This window comes from Euprymna scolopes, chromosome 7 (assembly GCF_053919585.1).
Source record: "Euprymna scolopes isolate OS-2025 chromosome 7, ASM5391958v1, whole genome shotgun sequence".
Taxonomy (NCBI): Eukaryota; Metazoa; Mollusca; class Cephalopoda; order Sepiida; family Sepiolidae; genus Euprymna; species Euprymna scolopes.
The window spans coordinates 64,614,972-64,636,423 of record NC_136488.1 but is presented as its reverse complement, the minus strand read 5'-3'; the positions used below and the strand labels follow the sequence as shown (position 1 = coordinate 64,636,423).

The 21,452-nt window shown below is 34.4% G+C and overlaps 1 protein-coding gene across 3 annotated transcripts in view; it reads left to right on the top strand.

Moving 5' to 3' along the window:
- The window catches only part of LOC145279773 (uncharacterized), a 360,258-nt gene that overhangs the window by 269,183 nt on the left and 69,623 nt on the right, over positions 1 to 21,452 (top strand). For all 3 annotated transcript variants that reach the window (XM_080131091.1, XM_080131092.1, XM_080131093.1), the window contains exon 2: positions 2,117 to 2,188. The gene's annotated coding sequence lies outside the window, so the exon portion shown is untranslated. The remainder of the gene's footprint in view (positions 1 to 2,116; positions 2,189 to 21,452) is intronic.

Sequence of the window (21,452 nt, the reverse complement as noted above, 5' to 3'; positions counted from 1 at the left end):
AATCAGAGTCCATTTTCTGTAGGCTGTTTTGAAACCCAGTCAACGACAGGTACTTTTTCTAGTGTATATATATATATATATATATATATATATATATATATATATATATGTGTGTGTGTGTGTGTGTGTGTGTGGGTGGGTGTGTGTGCGTGTGTGTGTGTGTGTAATATTTTAAATAATTATTAATAATTATTTTTATACCTATAGACACTAGTTCTGCATGAATTTACGATCATCGGGGTACCAAGTGATAATTACTGTTGATCGAGAGATATGAATCCATTAAGGCTAGGACGTTGCATCCGGGTCAGTGGTAATTTACACGATAATTAAGGGAAATTAAACACCTATACATGCTAAATGCGGGCGTAACATCGTAAACAGTCAAATAGTATTTTAACAATCAGAAGACTGAATGTTACGTAGCGCTAGTTGACTGTCGTCCCTTAATTCCACAGTCGGTTATAGCTTATAGCTATAATATATTTAATAAGTATTAACGATTTTTTATATACCTAAAGACACTCGTGTTTCATGCTCTTGAAGTAATCAATAACAAAGTGAGAATTTCTGCTCCTCCACACCGTAGTGTTTCATCCTTATGCAATCGTCTTTGTAAGAAATAATAATTACTACTGGTCGAAGTATTCCACCCAATTCATATATGACTCTATTGATATTCAACACATTGGCTAACATCAATTAACACGAAAAAGAAAGTAATGTAAAAATTAGCAGGACATATGCAATTAACTTACTAATACAGTGTTCAACAGCAGAGGCTTTATGTTTAAATATCATTATATTACACTATGTATGCTCTATTATCCAATAAAGAAGCATTTATTGAGCTTGTACAATTTATCAAAATTTCCAAAAAAATTTATATTAAAAAATCTTTGTTATTATAAAATCTTTATTTATGAAAAGGAATTTTTAATCCATTACAATTAATGTATATAAACCGAGTACTTTTAAAGTAAATGATTAACCCCCCTCTCTCTCTCTCTCTCTCTCTATTTCTCTTTCGCTCTCTCTCTCTCTCATATATATATATATATATATATATATATATATATATATATATATATATATAAAACTACTTTATTTACTCACATAAAATTAATATACGAAAGTATAGATTTATGTGTAAACTTTAAGTATTTACTTCAAAAGTGCTCAATACGTAGGTAGAGCTAGTTAGTAATTTATAAAATATATATGGCGATTAAGCTACACTGAATATTCGGCGTTTCATCCACTCTAGGATTCCTCAGGCTTATGCGCATAAGCCTGAGGAATCCTAGAGTGGATGAAACGCCGGATATTCAGTGTAGCTTAATCGCCATATATATTTTATAAATTACTATATATATATATATATATACATATATATATATATATATATATATATATATATATATAATTATTTCCACACCAATGTCGCAGCTCACAATAGCCATGACAACTAACAAACTTGGTTTGTTGGTTCTCATTTCACACCTGCAACGTTGTTTAGCTGTGAAAATAATTATATAATCTCTCACATTCTGAATAAATATATATATATGTGTGTGTGTGTGTGTGTGTGTGTGTGTGTGTGTGTGTGTGTGTGTGTGTGTGTGTGTGTGTGTGTGTGTGTGCGTGCGTGCGTGCACGTGTGTGTGTTTGTGTGTGTGGGTGTTTATTTTTCAATTCCGTAGCACAAATGTTACCAAGTGAAACATGCACTTTTTACTAACCCCCAGAGGAAAACATTTCAAATGGGGAAGAGAAGCAAGAAAGCAAATAGCAAATTTGACAGCTAGCTCAACCTTATCCCGGTCTATTGAAATGACTGCAGAAAAAAAATCTACTATATTATAAAAAGACAATCAAAGGTGGGTGTTTTGTCTACTAATTTATTAAAGATGTGGAATTCGATAGAAATGAATTGATTTCAACTGTTTGGGTCTACTAATATGTATAGACGAAATTATGCGTTTCGTACACCAGGTCATTTAACCCTCAACTCTTTAAGGAAATCCTTAGTTTTATAGAGACGAGTTGCAAAAAATAACATTTCTTTTATTATTTCAACCATGATTCTATTTTTTTTTTGTTTTTTTTTTTACAGACGAACCGATGTCGACCCGCGTATCGTTTTTTGCGAGAAAATGCGTAAAATCCCAAGAAATGTGGCGTCCAGGTCAGTAAACGCTTTGTTTATTCGCTGGTTATTTGTTTTACTGGATTATACCGGGTCGGTGTAAAATTACTTGCCGGTTTGAAGAATTAGCGTTTTGAACAGTTGTAATTTAATTTATGTATATCATTTTCATTTAAAAAACATCGCTATAATTTATTTATATGATTCTCTTCAGCTTATTAAAACATCAATCGTATTTTTCTGTAACAATTTCACTTGTGTTGGCCCGAAAACGATTTTCTTTACTCAACAGAAACGGTTTCATCTAAATTATGATAATGCTCCACCTCACACAGCCCTACTGAAGAAAGATATCCTAGGATGATTTGGTTTCTAAATCCTGCCCCATCCTGCATATTATTCTAATGTAGTACCCTCGAATTATCTCCTATTTCGAGAATTACGAGACCGTTTGGATAGTCGTATTCAGGATCTTCTGAAACGAGTCGAGAAGGCTTATCAAAACTTGGTCTGTATCTCAATGCTCCAAAAACAAAGTACATGCAACTAAATCGATTTCTAACGCACCGTCGCTTTCATAAGATGGATCAGAAATTGACTGGGAGGCTATTCCGAAAGCGAACATGATATGAATGTTAGGATCGCGCCAGCATGGAGTGCACTTCATTCTTTAAAGAAATCTCCAATCAAGAAAGAAACCAACACCAAAGTCTTCAAAGCCTCATAGAGTCAATCCTTCTGTACGGCTCAGAATCATGGACGCTAAGCATATCACACCGAAAACATCTCTGTGGTAAATATAAAACAATGCTTCGACTAGCCTACGACAGATTCTGGAAAAGTCAACCAACAAACAAGTCTCTGTATGGTTCTCTACCTTGCGTTCCAATATTGTGAGACAGAGACGTCTAGCATATTAGTCGCCATGATGAACCAGTAGGAAAACTTCTACTTTGGACTCCAGATGCAAAAGGGAGAGTTGGGCGTCCATGTATAATATTTAAATCCATTAGGAAACTAGTCTGGCAGGAACTGAGCTAGTTGCTGCAAGAGCCGACCAAGAACTCTGGCAATCGGAATTTGTTTACGTTTCATCTGCGCTTACTGGCATTGGATGATACAACAACAAATAGTTTAACAGCACAAGGGGATATCGACAATGTGCTTGATTCATATTTCATATCAAGACCTAAACAATTGAACGAGCGAGTTATGAATAAGCTCGTTAATAGATGGAATCAAGAGAGAGCCAAGGTCGTTAATTCGTTATGAATAAAGATGTTCAAAAATACAGGTTTTCATTTTCAAGATGAACATTTAAATTGTCAAAAACTGTTGCACCGATCTAACCACGTAAAAAGCGTGCATTACTGGATCTGCATAAACATAGAGAACATCATCCTGAATGTCTTCCTTCACTTTTTCAAATACTATGAATATTGAACTGCAATATTTTTGGATATTATATAATGCTTTCTTTTGTATGCGTTAAGTCTACTATTTTACAGACAAACTTTCAATTTAAATGAGTAAAATTAGTCTACTCATCAGAACAAAGAAAAATTAATTTCATATTTGAAAGTTTCTTTATTTGTAAATTATTTTAATTTTTGCTGCGTACATGGTTGGCTGCACTGGGTATGATAATCGTTCATGTCAATAAACTTTTTGTGCGTTTCAGTTTTTGTTTGTTGTTTGTCGCTATTTTTTGTTTTGTTTTGTTTTTGTTTTTTTCGTTGCTGTAAATGAGCGGCCATTTTGTGTCAGTCTGTACGTCATTTTAAAGACAATGATGAGAGTCACGAGAAAAAAATGTTATTTTATTGTTATGACGTGAAACAATTGGTTGGTTTAAAAAAATAAGAGAAACAATAGTTTTTTCGGTAAAGGGAAGTTAAAATTAGACATATCGGATAGAAAAGTTTTATTAGCATTTATCTTTATTAAATACCAATATATATATATATAAATATATATATATATATATATATATATATATATATATATATATAGAGAGAGAGAGAGAGAGAGAGAGAGAGATACTAGCAGGCCGCCCCGCATTGCTCGGTCGTCAAATATGCTTAAATATGATATTTTGATTAATACAGATTTCGAATTTATATTTTATTGGTGGACCTAATATATAGTAATTATTTAAAAAAAAAAGACTTGTGCGCCCCCACCGATAATCGAAACCAAAATGTTCAACCTACGATTTACTTTTTCCTTTGACATTAATGCCTTAGCTATTAAGACAGGTGTGTTGCAAGGCTAAAAATTAAATCAGGAACCAGTAGCTATGACATTACGCATGCATATTCGTAATACCGTCGTTCGACCTGGCAAATTCCATTTTAAAGATTTTCACAATTTTGCACCGATTTTCCCTGGATAAAACCCAAATATAAAATTTCGAATACCCTCGATATTAAGTTTTATGTCTATAGACAAAAAACTGATAGAGGAGTTTCGTAGGCAAAATGTTTAAAACAGATATATATATATATATATATATATATATATATATATATATATATATATACTAGAAAAAGTACCCGTCGTTGACTGGGTTAAAAAAAAAAACAGCCTACAGAAAATGGACTCTGATTTATGAAAGTATGATAGGTTATCAAAAGGAAGGGTTGTAAAGAGATAGCTTCGAATTTGGGGGTATCAAAACCAAAGCAAAATATGATGAAAGTAAAAATAAAATAGATAAACCCCATAATTTATTATACCATACCTGTTCACACTGAAACACTTATCACACTATTCTGTGGATCTATATTAAAAAAAAAAACTTGTTAAACTTTTTGACATATTTCCATTCTATGGAGGTCAGGCAAGAACGAACACCCCATAATTTTATTATACCATATTTCTTCAAACTGAAACATAATTATCAAGTATACTTACGCAGATAGATATGAAAAGCTTTTATAAAAGTCTGTGCCTATTTCCATTGTATGGAGACCAGGCGCGAACACAGACACCACAATTTTATTATACCATCCCTATTTAAGTTAAAACATACTTATAAAAGTATTCTTATGTACATCTATATCAAAAACACTTATAAACGTTTTTTTTTAATTTTTTTATTTCCATACTTTGTGGACCAGGCGCGAACACAGACCCCACAATTTTAATGGACCACCGTTCTGCCAGATCAAACATACTCATTCCTGTGTCTCGATACATCTTCTGTCATTATATGCAATCAGTTTTTTAAAATAGTCAACCATATAGGAGCCTATTCATGACCAGACACTCACACACACACACATACACACACAGACATTCAGCTTTATATTATATATATATACACACACACACACACACACACACATATATATATATATATATATATATATATATATATATATATATATATATATATATACGTTTACATAAATATATATAGAAAGAGGTTTGTGGTTACTATAACTTTTTTACGCAAATATTACGCAAGTATAAATCATGTAGAATATCCCCATGAATATAATTTCATGTAATAGTTAGCTAAGGATAATCAATCCACAAGAAAACCGAAAAAACTAATAGGGAATTAATCAAAATGAATGTTTAAAAAAAATATGTAAATTAGCTAGATCTTTAGCAGATGCACTCAGTTCCACGACTAATGTGTAACAAAGTTGTATTCTCTAACTATAAAGTAACTAGAAAAAGCAGTTTTTAATATGAATATCGATACATAAAAAAAACAAATTTATAGGAGCATATATATATATATATATATATATATTGCACTGTAATATTTTTGTTTTCTGCTCCTTCTCTTTACTCTATTTCCAACTTGTCACTTCTTTTCTGTTCATTCATTCGGTATGTTTTATTTGTCAATCTTTACTTTGACAGCAAATGCCAACTAACCAGCTCTTTTAAAAAAGCCCTATTGGATTGAACTTAATAATGAGATTGGGATAAGTTTTTGGTTGTTGTCTTTTTTTTTTCTCTTTTATTTTTGTATCTACGCACCTAACTACAAAAATTGTTCCATCCATTACGAACTGTTGAGAAAAAGACATAACACTCGCATGCATGTCTCATTTTCTGTATCAATTAAAATATAATATTTATGCTTTTTGGCTGACCGGTTACGCCGGGCAGCCTGCTAGTATATATATTCGTTATATCATAATCAGCAAAGGTGCAATACCGTTAGCAAAATCATGATCAGCAGTATCTGGCAACTGTTCCCACCCACCAGTTTAGCATGGTCATATGCTCGGTATTTAGGAAGTCAAAGTAACTGGTTAATGCAAGTCACATCTCTGCCGAGCCGAATCGGAAGGGGGAGTGGTCATTGCGAGTGAAATGGCGCGTGGGCCGTTCGTATCAGTTGAAAATCGGAATGCATGGTGTGATGACGAGGTTGTGCTCTTCATCAACAAAAGGTCGCTTTCGGTAGTCTTTCGCAACTTCTTTCACAGGCTGTAATGACAAACAAAGATGGATTACTTTCGAAGTCGTGCGAGAAACAAAAACATCAAATGCTCGACAGGTAAGCGATGAACATTTAAAAGCAAAACATTATGTCTTTTTACTCGTCAATTTTTGCGTGGATAATTCTATGTTTATTTGCATTTCTTTTTTTTTTTTTCACATTTAAGTAAATACATATTTTCAATTTTTGTCACATGCAAATAAATACATATTATATATTCAATTTTTTTCACATGCAAATAAATACATATGATATATTCAATTTTTTTCATATGCAAGTAAATACATATTATATATTCAATTTTTTCACATGCAAGTAAATACATATTATATATTCAATTTTTTCACATGCAAGTAAATACATATTATCTATTCAATTTTTTTCAAATGCAAATAAGCACATATTATATATTCAATTTTTTTCACATTTAAGTAAATACATATTATATATTTAATTTTTTTCACATTTAAGTAAATACATATTTTCAATTTTTTTCACATTTAAGTAAATACATATTTTCAATTTTTGTCACATGCAAATAAATACATATTATATATTCAATTTTTTTCACATGCAAGTAAATACATATTATATATTCAATTTTTTTTCACATGCAAGTAAATACATATTATATATTCATTTCCATACAACTGCACACATTTCATTTCATCATAAAGCGTAGGATATATATAAAGTGTCGAAATAAAGATGAAATGTTGATGAACACATAACTCGGTTTGTTCCTTTATATATATATATATATATATATATATATATATATATATATATATATGGTGATTGCAACGTCTGTCCAGACGAGTGCCACTCCCTCGGACACTTAAAGTCCAAGAGCCCAAATGCCCGAGGGAGTATCAATACAAAGATAGTGTAACAGAGTCTTACCTTTGTACGACGGCTAAATCTCTCTCCCTCTCTCTCTCTCTCTCTCTCTCTCTCTCTCTCTCTCTCTCTCTCTCTCGGTTCAAAATGTTGAGATCCAGCAACAAGCAAGAGAAAGATAGCCAGCAAAAAATTAAACTGCAGACCAGCTTAATGCGGGTACTGGTCTGCCGCTTTATGATTTTTTAAATCGATTTCCTTCTCCTAGAAAGGTTGGCTTCACCAGGGCTTACGAGAGCCCTCTCCACCCCAACACATATATACATACACACAAATATACACGGTGCTAGTTGGCCGTTGATCCCGAAAAAGGGTTCATTCGCACTTTGAAAGATCTTGTTTTTAATCCTTTAGGGAGACTAGCCGCCCTCCTCACCAAACAAGTCTGGTGGGGGACCAGTTTAGTCGCCGGTGACCCGACCATGAGGCAGGTAGTACTGGGTTAAATGGATGGTACCAGTAGCATATGACATGACCTGACATTAATATATATATATAATATAAAGCTGAATGTGTGTGTGTGTGTGTGTGTGTGTGTGTGTGGTCACGAATAGGCTCCTATATGGTTGACTATTTTAAAAAACTGATTGCATATAATGATAGAAGATGTATCGAGACACAGGAATGGGTATGTTTGATCTGGCAAAACGGTGGTTAATTAAAATTGTGGGGTCTGCGTTCGCGCCTGGTCTCCATACAATGGAAATAGGCACAAACTTTAATTAAGACTTTTCATATCTATCTGCGTAAGTATACTTTGATAATTATGTTTCAGTTTGAAGAAATATGGTATAATAAAATTATGGAGTGTTCGTTCGCACCTGACCTCCATAGAATGGAAATATGTCACAAAGTTTAACAAGGTTTTTTAATATAGATCCACAGATTATTGTGATAAGTGTTTCGGTGTGAACAGGTATGGAATAATAAATTATGGAGTCTATCTATTTTATTTTTACTTTCATCATATTTTTGCTTTGGTTTTGATACCCCCAAATTCAACCCAAATTTACAACCCTTCCTTTTCATAAACTATCATACTTTCATAAATCAGAGTCCATTTTCTGTACGCCCTTTTTGAACCCAGTCAACGACGGGTACTTTTGCTAGTATATATATATATATATATATATATATATATATATATATATATATATATATATATATATATATATATATACTCAAACACCTCTGGTCTTGAAAGGGAAGAGACAAACTTTCTAATATGATTTCAAACGATCTGAAATAACACCAAGGAAATCCTTGATTCCAAATGTCTATTAAATTATTTTAACTTTCTGTATATTATGCTTTTTATAGCAATATCAGATACATATCAATGATGAATATTTCCCATATGTTATATCTCCAATTTTTTGCTTTTCATACATAAAGTCAATTTCATAGTGCAGAAGGATTAATTGTATATTCTACGAGGAATTATCTCGTACCCTATTTCCAAAGAGGGGAGATGTAACATATGAGAAATATTTATCAATGATATGTATTTGACATAAATATAAAAACGCATAATATGTGGAAATTGAAAATAATACGATGGAAGTTTGGAATAAAGTTTCCGTTTTCTTTTCAGGTCATTTGAAATAATAATTTGATTACTGGAATTATAGAGATCTTTCTTAGATTCGAGTTTCTTTTCTTGTCGTACATAAGACCTTGGTATTCCGTTATCTTTTGCCTCTCAGCTCTGTTTACCTTGGCATCATTGGAGACACTAACTTCTACAAACGTTGCTTCTTTTTCACGGGTTTATTAGCCTTGTTTTTAAGGTGCATAGCTGTATGAATAGTATAGTGTATGACTAATTTCCAACTGTTCTTTCTATGTATATGTTCCCAGAACTTATTGTTGCATTCGATATTCAACTTTTTCTGGGTTGGTTTTTTTTTTTTTACATGGGGGGTCACCACTTATCAAGGCCCGAAGGCCACTCAGGGATAAGGGTTATTGCGTGTACAGTAATCAATGAGACAGAGTTAGACACCAGGGTCGTTTTTTTAACGTGGAGAAAAGGTACAAAAATAAAAATTGTCTCAGTCGTGAAGGATTTCTCCTCCACCGAAAGAGAACAAGAAATAAAAGTGCAGCATCTGAAGAACAGATACTACACTTTGGGGGGTTTTGATAGAGTGTCTTACTTAAGGGGGTGGTTTGTCAGGAGTTTGTTTATGTTGGACTTGAAGACGTCAAAGTTGTAGTCAGGTGGGAAATAGGCAAGCGGCAGAGAGTTCCACTGGCGTGCAGTTCTAAGAAAGAAGCTCTGCTCATGGAATCTACCTTTGGATTTATGCACAGATAAAGAGTGGGGAAAATTATTGACAGTAGTTTCAGCCAGACGGGTGTTTCTCCCGAAAGACTGGCGAGGGGGGGGGGCGAGGGGACGAGGGGGGGGCGAGGGATTGGAGCTCAGACGAGCACCTGCCATGGAAATAACGATAAAACAAAGATAGGCTCGCAACGTCTCTTCTGTGAGAGAGAGGATGCATGGTAGAGAAAAGGGCATCCCCCACTACGCCACGAAGTCTATTTTGTACTCTGTCAAGGCAGGATAGGCTGTTTTTAGCAGCTCCTGTCCAGATGTGGTAGCAGTACTCCATCCTTGGACGTACTTGGCTTTTATACAGATAGAGAATTGCATCAGTAGTGAGATATCTTCTGGAGCGGTAGAAGGATCCCACTATTTTCTCAGCGTCACTGGCAATAGATTTGATGTACGTGTTATTTACACACTCTATTGTGTTGTGTCGTATTCTAGCCGTCCCTCCGCATAATCTTACAGCTGAATGTCAGGTGGCCCACACTCTATTTCACTGTGACAGAAACTGCAGTTGTTGCCATTGCTGAGACTTTTAAAAGCATTGATTATCAAGTTTTTAACCTCAATAGCTATCATGATATTCTCATGGTCATAGTCAACAGGGTGTTCTTTATCTATATAGCCCGAGTGAAATCATCCAGTAAATACTTAGCATGCTGTTGATTGGACTTCCAAAACGGTATGTTACCACAGGTACGGATTATAGGAACGTTACCATGTGGAACTTTTATTCAAGTTTTTCGCCACAGGTTATGCAAATATTTCGTTCCCTATAATTCTCTTTTATTCTGTACTGCGTTCCCTATAATTCTCTTTTATTCTGTACTGCTTTCTTAAAAATAAAGCTAGCTGTCTCCGCCTGGTGTTGCCCGGTGGCGTACTTGCTTGTAATTTGGTCGGCTCTTCGTTTTTTTAAACTCGGTAGGTGTATACTTTCAATATATTTCTTGTTCCGTACTGAGGGAGTAATCTGTATTCATGGATAAAGAGTTGTGTCCATCTATTAAGATGAAATCCATATGAAAATAAGTTTAATATAGTTAAAGTATTTTCTTCAAGGAATTTACTCAAACTGCATTTTATTTTTATAAGAACATGCCACCACGATCTTGCAAAAATATCTGACGAACCACAATCAAATGATTTTGTAAGAAGAGTGGCATCGATGACAAAAATCGAAAAAGTGACTTACTTTACTTTATATATTAAATCGCTGTATCTGCGCGAAAGCATTCTCTGCCATAGTTTTACTGGAATATCAGTGGGTGAATGCCAATTAAATAATTTACGTTATGCGGATGATACTGTTTGGTTTTTTTACACAGGCATCACCACATTATCAAGGCCAAGTGGCCACTCAAGGATAAGGGTTAAAGTGTGTACAGTAAAAATTGGAAAATATAGTAATCATTAGTAATGAAAATTTGGTAAATTTGTTAACTTATATGGAACGGCTCATCAAGAACGTGTTTACGTTAGACTTGAAGACAACCATATTGTAGTCAGCTGGAAAGCAGGAAAACGGAAGACAATTCCACAGGCGTCCAGTCCTAAGAAAGAAGCTATGTTCATGGAATCTACGTTTAGGTTTAGGCACAGATAAAGAGTGAGGGGAATTATTGATAGTGTTTTCAGCTAAACGAGTGTTTTTCTGAAAGTTTGGCGGGGGGGGGACCATAGACTGAGGCTCAGTCGAACACTTTCCATGAAAATAACGATACATCAGAGACAAGCTCGCAACATCTCTTCTGTGAGATAGAGGTTGCAGGGAAGAGAAAAGGACATCTCCTACGAGGCTACGAAGTCTATTTTGAACTCTATTAAGGCAGGGCTGTTCTTTTTGCAACATCTAAAGAAGATCTCTAGAAAATTCTAGAAAAATTAATAAATGAGAGTGAAAAGCTTGGTTTGAAAAAAAATGCAAAGACGACTTTTAGTATGATGATGTCTGGCAAAGAAGTGATTTTACAATTGGAGCCGCGTCGATTACTCAGGTGGATGAATTCGGTTACCTTATACCATGGAATACATATACAGGACGATCGTGATGTTATATAAGATCACGTATAGCTCACAGTAAACACGCATTTATCAAACTTAACTCAGTATTATGCTCCAATACTATCACGTTGAAGACTAGACAACACATTCTTAAGGCGTATGTTTGGTCTCTCTTGTTATATGGTTGTGAAAACTGGACTATCTACGCCATAATACAGGAGAAATTTGGTTTGTGAGACAAACGTTAGAGGTCGTTTGAAATATTACATTTCTAGCGAGGAAATATAACTAGATCTGCATGCACTAAAGAGATACTGATTTGAAAGACAAATAGAGTTCTTATGACATAATTACCGTCAAATAGGCATAGAACATCTGGTGTTGACTGGTAGAATGGCAGGGTCGAAAAAGCAAGGTTGACCAAGTTTATTGATTAAACGGAATTGACAGGGAAATATAGAGAGAGACTCACTTTGCTTTATTTATTAAATAAAACGCAGTAGAATCTGTATGTGTTTGTATAATATCAGTGCGTGAGTATTATAATCAGTGAATTTGTGTCCCTATGCTGTCGTACGAAACTTTTGGTAACTGTCTGAAGATTATATGCGGCGGGTCAACACAAGTCTTAATTATATTTAATTTTTTTTTTCTCATTCATTCCGTCACTACTTATGAAAGCCAAGAGCGACACAAGGGCAATGGATAATGGGGTTCAATGATTACCAGCTGACAGATAAAGAAATCTATTGAAGTACTATATTTGGTGAATGTAATGAATTTAGTTTGATTAATAATGGGACGGTTTATCACGAGATTGTATTTGAAAACGACTGTGTTGTAATATGCAGGGAAGCAATCCTTTAGTAATGGGTTCCACATAAGGGAAGCATTTGCGAACAAAAATTATCATTATGGAGATTTCACCTTAGGAAGAAAGAAAATTCATTTTCGTGGCTGTAGTATTAGAGTTCTTGCTGTAAATGTCTTACAAGGAAAACATAAATTGATGAAACTTGTTGGATCGAATAGACATGCTTGCTATAATCGTACTTTAGTCCAAGACACACTATATGATGGCGAACCACTATTTACAGTGGATTATCGCAGTGTTTAACTGTCAAAATATAAGTATTTCTTTTTCGATGAGGATGAGCAGCATTGAACGCAAATCAAACCATTTCCTCGTCAAATTTAAAATACAGCAAAGAAAGCTGGACATTTCTTACAATCGAATAAAATCTTCATACTACAAAAGTATCGAATGTTAAATTAAATGTATGGATGACATTTGACCCTTTTACTAGAATTAGAACCCCGTTATCGGTTTCAATTATAAGTTCTCGCCAATCGCATCCGGAGCATCCACCCATGAGTGATGACTATTTTAGGGAAAATAAACACGGTGGAATTTGAACAAATTTCCTAAGCGTGGGTGTTGCACTCACTCGTTGACTCCCCCACCGTCAAACATTTGCGTCGCAATTGTAACCGTTTCGCCGGTGTCTCATTATTAAGAAAACTACACGCACGCACGCGCGCACGCACACACACATGCATATATACATAAATACACACACATATATGTATATATGTATATATAGATATGTATATATATGTATATATAGATATGTATATATATGTATGTATATATATGTATATATATGTATATGTATATATATATGTATATATATATGTATATATATATGTATATGTATATATATATGTATATATATATATATATATATATATATATATATATATATATATATATATATATATACCGAAGGCCCTGATACACGCACTTGTTCAATCAGATATGCGACTTGGGAGAAAGGGGTCTTCGCCAACGCAGTGGGACCGGTCGCATTTACTTTGAGACTTTTGATTCTTTTTTTTTTTTTTTTTTTTTAGCAATACTTAGAAGGGACTGATAACAGGGAGAGGGAGAAAGAAGTGAAGATAGAGAGAGAGAATCTAGCGTGAGAAATGAGAAAGCTAGAAAGAGAGAAGATAAGAGAAGAATGTTTCGCTGATTTTTTTGGTCGAAATTGAATCGTTAATCTAATGGGCGTGATCGAAACGTGAGTAAATAAATTGGCAAAGAGAAATAAAAAGAAAAAAGCAATAAAGTAATGAAAAGAATGAAGAAACAGATGATGACGATGGTGAGGAGAAGGACGGCTAAAGAAAGGACGGAGATGATGAAGAAAACGAACGTGAAGATGAAAATTGTGAAAAAGAATATAAGGAGAATGAATAAACTATAGCGGATGCAGGATTCGCAAAATATGATGAGGAAATAGTAAAACAAGATTCTGATGAAAAAGAGGTGCCAAGCAATCACTGATAATTACTCGTATGAAAAACTATATATTCAATAATAATAATAATAATAACAATAACAATAATAATAACAAGATTAATAATAACAATAATAATAATAATAATAGTAGTAGTAGTAGTAGTAGTAGTAGTAGTAGTAGTAGCAGTAGTAGTAGTAGTAGTAGTAGCAGCAGCAGCAGCAGTAGTAGTAGTAGTAGTAGTAGTCTGTAAATCTGGGAAGACTGGTTGTCACTCAGACTCCCGGGAACAACACAGATTGTTCTCAACAAGAAATCATCGATGATGGTCTGTGTGAAAATTGCTAGTGAGTATTATTATTATTATTATTATTATTATTATTATTATTATTATTATAATAATAATAATAATAATAATAATAATAATAATAATAATAATAATAATAAAAACGAAAACGACGCCATGACAAAGTATGTGCTAATATGCATTGGGGGTTATACAAGAATTATGGAATCCAAGTGACGGGCAAGTGCTTTCAACATTACTCAGAAGCGGTAGTGGTAAATAAGGAAGTTAAGATTCATTGGAATTTCATGATTCATTGTGGCCGAGAGATAACGCGCAGGAAACCGGATATTGTAGTTGTGAATAAAAAGACCAATGAATGTCAAATAATTAATGTGGCTTGCCCAAGCGACATAAACTAAGCAGGTAAGACGAATGAGAAACTACGGAAACTACAGAAACTGAGAGTCGAGATAACTGTGGAACAAGAAAACTTCCATCGCCCAACCATCATTAGTGTGCTTGGCTCAATTTCATAAGATCTTGAGAAACAGTTGAACATCTTGGGAATCAAGTACAATATCACCGTACTCCAGAAATAGGTTCTGCTTGGCATAGCAAGACTCCTACGCCAGGTGTTTTCCATCTAATTGACCATTTATCTATACACCTTACCTTTTGCGGAAAAAAACTGTTCTTGAGTGAAAAATTAACCGGTGTAAAGCATGTTGACAAACGTCTTAATAATAATAATAATAATAATAATAATAATAATAGTAACCGCTGTCAATAATATTCTTTTCTCCCTCTTTATACCTAAAACAAAAATAAATTTCCACGAGCAAAATCTTACTTTAGATCTGCTCGTCTGTGGAACACAATACAGCAGTGTTCTTTTCTATCTAGTTACAACAAGGTCGTTTTCAAGACTAATGGTGGTAAATTAGAGATCATATTATCATTGCCTTATAAACGCGCATCTATTAACTACGATAAACGGGTGTGCGAATAACAAAGAATCTGATTGACTTATTAGCAAACCCAGTACCACGGGAATATATAAAACACATAGCAACATCGACCCCCATGCAAAAGCCTGACGAAACTTTACAAGGATGAAACGCAGAGAAATCTGTGTAGCTAAATTGCTATATATTTTTCAAATGTTTCTATAAATATATATACGTGTGTTTGTGAAAAAAATTAAAATCTAATAATTGTATGAACATAAAGTAAGTTCCAAGAAGTTCTTACAATTTAATTCGAATCTGGATCATGAGGAAGGTTGACACCACACAAATATGACCCTGATACAAACAGACTTTAGAGTGAAATGAATGCATTAAAACCGAGGAATGATATTGGTTGACTCTTCTTAAAATAGAGAATAAGGGAAGGAGAATGATAAATATAAAAGACCGTAGAGATGAGATAATTAAAACTAAAAAAAAATATGCAGCCTCAAAACAGAGAAAATTTGATCCTTGCTGCAAGATGCACTACCAAAAAGAATAATACAGGAAACATCGACACATGAACAAAGGCGAATTACGAATAAAGGAAAAACACCAACTAGAACGATTTGCCAGCAAGATACACGAAATAACCCGGACATGCTTACTAAAAGAAGACTTGAATAGAGAAACGGAATTGCTACTAGCAGTCGTACTAAACAACGCGATAAGAAGAATTATATCAAACCCAAAATGGGCAAAATTCAGAAAATCACTTAATGTAGACTCTGTAGACAACAGGTAATAATATAAGCGAATGTAGCAAACACGAGCAAACAGAATACAAAAAAAAACAGACAGGACGTCATTGGTAATGGAGTCTAATGGAAACTATACAAAGAAAGAAATAAGAAGAAAAATAAAAGAGAAGAAAAAAAGAGAAGTGAGAAAAGAAAAAAGAAAGAAAATGAACAGCATAATGAAAGCAAGGATAGTAAAAAGAATGACAAGAAGAAGAAAAAGAAGAAGCGCGACAGGGAGGCGGGAGATACAAAATCCAATGGCGACCATTCGTGGCAGTGAACAAAAGATAAACGTGACTGTTGACCAAATTCTCGTCGATAACAGCGGAAGGATTCGTAAAAACAAATCCTGCATTCTCGTCAAAAATAACCTTAGTAGAAAGAGGAGTGAGGCAAATACCATTCTTCGCCAATAAGGCAGTTCCATTCAAGTTAAAGAATTTCCCACGGATTGAAAGTCGTAGAATTCGAAAGCCGTCCTCTACCCATTCATTCATTAAACAGCATCACGTGATTCACGATTACTACTACTGTTACTACAACGACAAAGGTTACAGCTGAAAACTAATTGAATACCAACGTTCAATAGCGGCGTGAGGAGCTAAATTAAACCCCGTCCCAATCGATCATACGACCCCCACCCCCCAACACACATTATGTAAGAAACAGATAGTTTCCTTTTTGCAAACATTAAAATTTATAAGGTTATCACAAACTGTATAATAAAACTATTTTCGATATTTATTCAATGAAAAACATTTATATTAAAAAAGAAGAATACGCGTAGTAAACCTTATACATATGATCCTTATTCTAATCATATATATATATATATACATATATATATATATATACACACGGCATAATCACATTGACACATCGGTTCCCGTCAGATCACCGAAGTTAAGCAACGTTGAGCCTGGTCATTACTAAAGTGGATGACTAATTTGGGAAGTCCAGGTGCTGTATGTAGGAGGACGTCGACACCTCCCTGCAAAAAGTTGCAAAAATCTAACGTCGTCATCTCCCCCAAACGGGGATATACATGCGACTAGGGACCGCTTGAGAATTTCATACTCCCACGAAACTTCCTCCTTCGGAGGAAACCGGTTAAACCCTGATGCTGACTGCACACACACACACATATATATATATATATATATATATATGTGTTAGTTATTATTCACATATATATATATATATATATATAATAACTATTCATTTTATCTACAGACAATAGAGTGTCATGCTTACGCAATCATCAGTGTAGGGTTACAATTCCTGCCGGTCATGGGATTCGAAACCAGCCACGTAGCCACATATTACTCCATTTGCCGAGCCTCTTCTTCAGCGCCACCAAACAATTGCCACGGGAATGAATGGAATTAAGAACTATTAAACACCGAATTCGGGCGAGTACATTGTTTGGACGAGCCGAAGTCGTGAACATTGCATGGGGATTGTGGTTAAGATTGGGAAAGACACCAATCGTTCCTAATCTTAACCGCAACCACTCCCATGTGTGCTGACGAGGAGACAATATCCAGAAATATTTTACTTGATTCCCCGATGGTTTTGTTTGTAAATATTGAATGAATAAAAGGATATCGTTTCTGAAATCATCGTACGTATTAATTCTATTTTATTATGTTTCCCTCTATGAAAATTTGATAAATAATTTCACAATTATTAATCTTTGAGCCTTTCTATTAATATAGCTCTAGTAATTACAACCTATTGAGTTTAACATATATCTGCAATATTCCGAGCACAGCACCATTAAATATTTTTAACCGAGGCTTTGCTCTTTTAGACTCTGGTCTAATATTCCTATAATATATATATATACCTTCATTGTGTTACGCAAAAGTTTGCGAGTAATAAATGCGCTTTTCTAGCCAGCGCGTAATAATATTTCATGTGATGAGGAGAAACGAGAAAACAAGACGCAAGTTAGACAAGTATCGCGGTTTTAGGGTTAGTATTAGGCACTTACCGCGCCATGTTTAGGGTCAGGATTAGAGACTTACTTCGCGATTTGAAATGAATTGCGAAAGAAAACCTTCACTCTATAATAGAATATCAACGATGCGTGTTTATTTTGTAAAGTGGTCCGGGGCAATATTAATACTTCTTATACGAAAAATATTTAATTTCTTAGGTAATAATTTGATTTAATGCGAATATTTAAGTAATATATCTAAAAAAACGAGTGTAAATAATAGCAAAGCGTAATTTTCTTTAATCGTTTTTGACGGAGGGTGTACTATAAAATAATATAACACAGTAATATATATATATATATATATATATATATATATATATATATATATATATATGTGTGTGTGTGTGTGTGTGTGTGTGTGTGTGTGTGTGTGTAAATGAGAATGTGTGTACGTGTAAATACACTTCTCAACCTATATACTTAACAAATTTTTATCTACAGACTTGAAATTTGCTATATAGGATATTCAGACATGTGGAAAACTTTTTAATCTGTTTTTATACGGAAAAACGTTCATTAAGGGGCCAAAATTGGTACGTGGGAGGTCGCCGGATTTTTATATGTTTTCAACTCTTTCACGTATGCGCATGCATGGTCGTGAAATATGACAGCTGCCTTATGTTAAGTCATGTCAAGCTGGTGTTATGGTTATCGTACTTTACTAACTGTTTAGAAAAAACATAATACTCGCATGCGCGGGCTTCATTTTCTGTCTATTTTTTTTTTTTTTTTTTTTTAAGAATTTAACGTTACGTTTACTACCTACGGCATTTGGGTTTATAATAAATAAAATTCTGCATTAATTAAAATATAATATTTGTGCGTATTTTACGACCGGGCAATATATATATATATATATATATATATATATATATACTGAGGAAGCTTTTTCTCTCATAATTTTTATTAAACGTTGTCTGCATATTTCTTAATTTTCAACCGTTTTCAAGTTTCTTATTAGTTTTCAAGTTGAGACTGGACAATGTATTCACTTTACGTGTTTTGGACACTCGTAGTTTCACCTCCATCTGGATCCATCTTTCTGCGTGGTTATACATTGAAAACCTGTTTGTTTGTGTTTTCCTTTTGATATTGATTAATAATCTGGGCAGTGACCATTAGATGGTTGTAGCATTAATAGGATACTAATAATTAGAATTATAAGCATTTTGTGATGTTTTCACTATTATTGCAAAATTGTTTTTAAGGAATGGCTTTTTTGTTTGGATGCGAAAAGCGTCTAATGTAAAGAACTTATAATTGATCAATAATAATGTTCGTCCATCGTTGTCGATGAAACCATTAACATCACTGGTTTGTAGGTAATTGGATTTAGTTGGCCCTCAGGGGACTTGTCAGGCTAGTGCGGGTTTGAAAGTTTTGTCCACAAGTGTAGCACCTATTCTCAGTAACTGTTGCTGCTTGCTCTCTCTCTCTCTCTCTCTCTCTCTCTCTATATATATATATATATATATATATATATATATATATATATATATATATATAGTAATCCAGGTAAACTTTGTATCGATAGGATAAAAAGTCCGGAGATTCTTCACTTTCATGAATACAATTTAAAAAATATGTCTCAGTCACTTTAACAAGCCTGACATCCTCAAGCCAACGAGTCCTTTTTATGCTCTCATTTCATGGAATGGAAAAAATTATATATTTAAAGTTTTTTTTTTATTTTTGTTGCGTTGTTCACATCACTAATAACATTAAGATTATTATCAGACCCTTGTATGCGCAACGTATCGACCGTTGTACTCTCCGGCCTTCTTCGTGTAGATTGTGTCGTAATTGACAATCTTCCGAACTAAACTCATTGTTTAATTCACTTGAGTTTACTGTTTTGGATTTTTAGCTCCTCCTTACGGTGGAGTTTAATCACGTTGTCACATCGGTTCCCGTTTGATCAACAAAGTTAAGCAACGTTGAGCCTGGTCAGTAATAAAAAGGGAGAATTTGGGGGGAATTCCAGGTACTGAATGTGCTCTCTGTTTATCTCGGCATTGTTTCCGAGTCGTCCTAGATTTCTCCTTGCCACTTGACTAAAGCTGTGCCGATTCAAGAAGGGTGTGGTTGGGATTGCGCGACCCTTGCCTTATAATTACACGTGCAACTACCTTTACAGGGGGTATCCACAGTCTTTCGAGACTGAACGAGGCATCGCATCGTACGAGGCATCGCATCGCACGGATGAGTTGTATTTAGTGTCTAGGGTTACCTATTTAGTGATAGGAGTGCAGGTGCAGTTTTTTTTTTTTGTTTGTTTGTTTTTTTAAACTTGGGAGTCACTGCTTATCAGGCCACTCTAGGATGATGAATGCTTATGAATGTTAGGGGATGATGAATACTTAGGAATGTTAGGTAAACTGGGAAAGAACACTGTTATAAGTTATCATGGCGGATCTCGGGAAAAGATTGATTATATAAGAGGACAACGCAACAAGAACTTATTTACATTAAATCTGAAAATAACCTGTTGTAGTCAGTCGGCAAACAGCGCAACGGTATTGTGTTTCACAGACGGACAGTTTTGGAAAATAAACTTTGCTTATGGAATTTTCGCTTAGTTTTAAGCACAGATAGAGATTGGGGGAAATTGTTGAAGACCTGTTGTAGCTCGGCAAGTATTTGTTCCGAAAGTTTAATATGGGAAGGGGAAAAAAACATTGATTGAGGCCCAGTCGAGCACCTACCAAAATGTAATAAAGGAGCATTATTTCCTGTTCAGAATACTTCTTTGAGTCTTTGATTATGTTGGAATTCAATTGAATTTGAAACTGTTCTCATTCCACGTGACATTTTTGTCACATATCTCGTATCGGTAAATACTTTATTTGTGGTTTTGCTTTTTTCTCGGTCGAAGCATTTCATTCAGAAACTGCGTTTTTAAGTTTCTCCCTGACCACCGTTTATTCATTTATTTTGGTTTTATCAGTGCCTCCACCTACCGTAGACCCTAACCCCGTCCCTGCAATGCAAACTTTAGCCTTTTTTTTTCTTCTTCTTTTTACGCCGTCTGGTGTGTGTGGTAGGCGGGGACCCGCCCATTTGTGTAGTACGTTCACCATTCATAACGCGCACGGCGTCGGACTACAACTCGGATGTCGGGAGATCAACAAAAACATTGTTAATAAGAATGATTCAACTAAATCCGGGGTTAACACAAGAGAAACAAAGAGAGAGAAAGGGAAGGAAACAACGAAACAACGCTAACAAAAATGAACTCATTCACAC